This window comes from Heterocephalus glaber, unplaced genomic scaffold (genome assembly GCF_053883595.1).
Source record: "Heterocephalus glaber isolate CG9 unplaced genomic scaffold, H.glaber_assembly_v1.0 deba00000470, whole genome shotgun sequence".
In the NCBI taxonomy this organism is placed as follows: domain Eukaryota; kingdom Metazoa; phylum Chordata; class Mammalia; order Rodentia; family Bathyergidae; genus Heterocephalus; species Heterocephalus glaber.
In genome coordinates this window covers 26,847,364-26,852,111 of record NW_028258145.1, presented here as the reverse complement: position 1 = coordinate 26,852,111, position 4,748 = coordinate 26,847,364, and the positions used below count along the sequence as shown (strand labels likewise).

The 4,748-nt window shown below is 39.0% G+C and overlaps 1 pseudogene; it reads right to left on the bottom strand.

Annotated features, from left to right (window-relative positions):
* Nucleotides 1-1,214: 1,214 nt before the first annotated feature.
* On the bottom strand, nucleotides 1,215-4,036 carry LOC101704890 (heterogeneous nuclear ribonucleoprotein K-like; annotated as a pseudogene).
* Between the last annotated feature and the right edge of the window lie 712 nt (nucleotides 4,037-4,748).

Here is a 4,748-nt window from a genome sequence, read left to right as displayed (position 1 = left end):
TATCATCATGGGCCTGGCTTCAACTCCATTTCTGTGGCAGGCAGAATGGGGTTTAGCGGACAAAGAGCAATACTATCCCTACTCCTTAGGTTATATGGGAATAAGCTAGGATTTTTTTAACATGTTGTTTAGTATTTTTCCATTATATTTCTATTTTTCCATAACTCTACAATCTTAACAATAATCATTTAGGTTTATCTCTATATTTTACTGGTTTTGTGTCTCACTGCCATTTTTTTCTCCATCTTTCTCATTCTTTTTTTTTTTCTTCCATCTTTCTCATTCTTGAGTTCTTTTTTTCAATGCATTTCTCAGTTAAAAATTTTGCTTTGTTTTGTTTTGTTTTTTGGTACTGGGGATTGAACTCAGGTCCTTGTGCTTGTGCAGCAGGCAGTGAAACCACTGAGCTAAATCTTCGGCCCAGTTACAAATATTTTATTGATTGATATTTTCAGGACCAGCACATTGGTACTTTGCTTTCTAATTCCTTCCATGTCTGAGAATGCCTTTCTATTGCTCTTGCACATGAATAATCTTTGGCAGGTGTACAATACTTGAGTCACAATGAGTTTTGCCACAAAACTCTGGCAGTGCTCTTTAATTATCTCCTGTAATTGAATATTTCCAAAGAAAGTTTGATTGGCAGTCACAAGGATTTTCTGCCTGGATACAGAAATTTCAACATCATCCAAATATGGCTGACTTCAATTAATTTTGTCCAGTCATATAAGTGGTCTGAAGATTCAAGTCAAGTATCTTGAGCTTGAGAAAAAAATTTTTATACATTCACTAAATGTATCTTAAAAATCGTAAAATGTTTTTTACAAAAGAGCATTACATTCTGCACACTGCTCTGAACAGATGCTGGGGACACATAGATGATTGTTGCTTTCCTCCCTGTCCCACCCCCCCAAATGTTTACAGTGACCACACAAAGCAAGGTGTTCACAATAATTATATGGGGGGAATTTTTTTAAACCACCAACAATGAAAAAAAATAAATAAAATCTACTCACTCTGCTGTATTAAAATTTCAATGTTAGTTTTTGCACACCCTCCCCTCCCAGCCCTGCTTGTAAGGAACTAAAACATTACATCTGGTGAACAGCAAAGATTTCACTACACCTCAAATGTAGAACACATATGAAGCAAAAGAACATTGGTTTTTTAAACAGAAGCAGATTTTTTAAAAATGCAGGATTCCTTCACTAGTCTTAAAAAAACTTTCCAAAATGCTGCTTCACACTGTTCTGTAGCAAATATTGTACATTCTGTATCTGTCTGGTCCTGTGTTCCTGTAGTGGTAATGATCTGATCTTCAGATCCTTCTAAAGGCTCATCAATTTTGATAGAAGCTCCTGGTTTGTGATGGATTTGTTTGATCTGCTGACCACCTTTGCCAATAATATACCCAGCCAAATCTTTGGGAATAGTTACTTGCATAGTAATAACAGGTCCACCAAGATCACCATATGAGCTACGACCCCCTGAACAGGAATAATTATACCCAGATCCACCCTGTGGTTCATATGCCATCTGCCATTCTGATGGGCTCCATGAATCTATGGCAGAGTCCTAAGTTTCATCAGCAGTGAAAGCAACCATGCCATCATAATGATCTCCAGGTCTTCCTCTTCTGTCATAGGCCATTAGATCTACTCCTAGGTGGTGGTGGTGGTGGTGGTGGTGGTGATGGTAGAGGAAGATTCTGACCTCTTCTACCACCAGGCCATCTCCACCAGAAAAGGGTGGTGGTCCTTGACAAGGGTTCATATCACCATAATCTCTTCTAGAGGGAGGCAGGGACATTCACCCTAACCAGGAGGCATTCTGCCAAAACCGCCTCTTCCCTGCATAGGAAATCCTACAGGCCATCCATGGCAGTCATCTAACACCATTGTAAAACCACAGTAATTGTAACTTTCATGTAAAAATTGGGATCATAATGTTGCATACGTCCTTTCATGAGAGACTCAAATATAGGGTCAAGGATGAACTTTATGCACTCTACAACCACATCAGGCCTTCCTCCAATAAGAATAACTCTGTCAGTGGAATGAGGACAGCATTCTTGGAAAAGCTTGATTATTGTCTGAATGTTCTTTCAAAGTTCTTTGATTTTAGCACCTTTGACCCCAATAATTCCTCCTGCCAGACTTTGATGAATTAAGAGTCTCAAGTTGCAATCACTGTCACTGCCTTTATAGTGTTAGCAATTTAAGTATTCCACAGCATCAGATTTGAGCAGGAGCTAGCTGTTTGGTTGCAATGGGTGATGGCAACTGCAGGCCCTCTTCCAAGGTAGGGATGACTTTCTTCAGAATTTCTCCAGTTGTTTCAATATCAGCACTGATACACTCGGGGCCACTGCTGTCCTGGAGTGAAACACTGGCCTTGTAGTCTGTATGGAGAGCCTTAATATTCTTGCCTCCTTTTCTAATCACTCCCCCAGCATTCTTGCTCTGAAGAAGAATTCATAATTCAACCATCTCATTGGTGTTTCTAGATCTTTTAAATGCTTGCTCCTCTTCCATATCTTCTGCAAGACATTTACCAAATTCACTATTGGTTTCAGTGTTGGGGAAGGTTTCTTCTGGTGCTCTGTTTCCATTTTCTTGTATTAAGTGGACACCAATCTATGCCACAAACAAGTGGGATGAGTCAGGACGTCGAGGTAGGTGCGCCAGAGCAGCAGAGGATAATGGCGGCCTGAGAAAAATTTGTAATTATTTCTCCTGCACAACCTTTTTCCTTTTGAAATTCCTTTTACATTTTGGAATAAATAAATTCCCTAATGAATAAGAAAACTAAATAAGTTCATCGTACTTATTTTAATTCATGGAAAACAGCTCTATCTCATTGTTAACTGCTTTCTCTCCAACCTGATGTTCACTTTTACCTTTTTCCTGCTGTGTATAATTGTTGTATATGCACAGTATTGGATGCTGGGGAGGGAAATATTTTTTATTTTGATAAAATTCAAAATATAGAAAAGATCCATTGTGATATTTTTATATTCTAAAGCATGAAACTGTATTTTTACTATTCTTTTCTTTATCTCAAAGTGTTCCCTTTTCATAGATGCAATACCCTTTTAAGTCTCTTCAAAAATACAAAATAAAGTTTCTGAAGTTATCTCTAGTTCCAAATAGTAAGTTTGCTTCATAGAGAGCTTTTTGCTTTTGCTCTGTAAATCCCTTTCTGATGAAGGACTGAGACTTTTTCATTTGTCTGTTGATTTTTCTCTATTTGTTCATCCTTAAAGTATAGGTGACTGTTGGTGGCTGGATGGGAGGAAAGGAACAGTGTCCTGTATTGTCCAGAATTAGGAAAGGAGACTTTTTGTAAAAAGATGATCTTGCTCTCTTTGTGGTCCATATAAGAGATAGAAGACTGCTTTCAGCTTTGCTGTGTTCTATTTCCACAGTTCAGAGAAGAACTGTCTGCCAGGAGATAAAGCATAGAAATGGGCTAAGGTGGCTCAGGCTCAGGATCTCTACACCTGTGGTGAAGAGTTTGTTTTTAGTTTTCTCTCAAGCCTTAAAATAAATAAGAGCATTGGACTTCCTTTTCTAACTGACAGTGTTCTCTCATTAGGAGCAAATCTTGTGCAGGGCTGCCTATTATAGGTCACTCTTATTGGGGATCATCTAGAAATTGTCAAAAGGAATATAAGGTTCCCTGAATGCTCTCCATGGAATAGTTGTCCTACTTTATGGAAAAACATCTTTAATTATTTTATTTATTACATTTTTATATTTAATGTAAAAAACACTGTTCCTGAAAAGGCATCATGCAATTCTTTAAGACACTGTATGGCGGTACTGAGAAAGAGTAGTGTATGCAAATCCTGCACATGCTCTGTTTTGATTAGGAAGCTTGTAAATATTGAATTCCCCATGGATTGAGAGGGAAGCTGGAGTTTTATTTAAATCAAACAAGACCCACCCAGATAGACTTAATAGGTCTTTACCTGAGAAAAGTTCAGTTGGTGTTGAACTTTGGATGATTCTGAATAGATTTCAATATCAGCCATAATTCCTGTCCTCTGTGCCCTGAGCAAAGAAGCTAAATGTTGAGCAATGCTTCCAAGTACCTGAAATGGAAGCCCAATCCAGGCCAGGAGTTTCCATCCATAATGTGTTACTGTCATTACAATGCTTCACATGCCAGCAGTCACTCCAGTGAGAGAAGACACCTCTAGGGTGAAGAGTCTTCAGATAAGTAAAAACTTCCATCTTGAAGCTGAGGATGGAAAGAAAAATGGTCTTCATAAGAGATACATTTACATGTGAAAAACATGAGATATGTTATGATATTGAACCTCTGAACTTTTACTCTAAACTCTATCATTGCTATGGGCATGTGCTCCAGCCCCAAGGTTGAACCATTCCCACAGTTGGCAGCCCTCTTAGCCCCATCCTTCCTGCATCGAATGTTAGCTGAGAATGTAAGCAGATCCCTGCCACTATTTGCTGACAATTGTGCCTCCCACAGTTTCTGAGAGAATTGAGATTCCCTCTCCACCCTGATTTCTCAAGGCCTGTCCTTGCTTTCACCTGACACAGCTCTCAGAGCCGCACCCTATGTGCAATTGCATGAGATTTGCTCCTGCTCCTACACTATGATTCACAAGCTGACCAGAACTCCTACTGGAGCTTGCTGGCCCTTGTCCTGAAACTCACTGAGATGTTTCTGGCACATAGAGAACGTTCTCCCTTGTTTTGCAACTTATACAAATTTTTTCT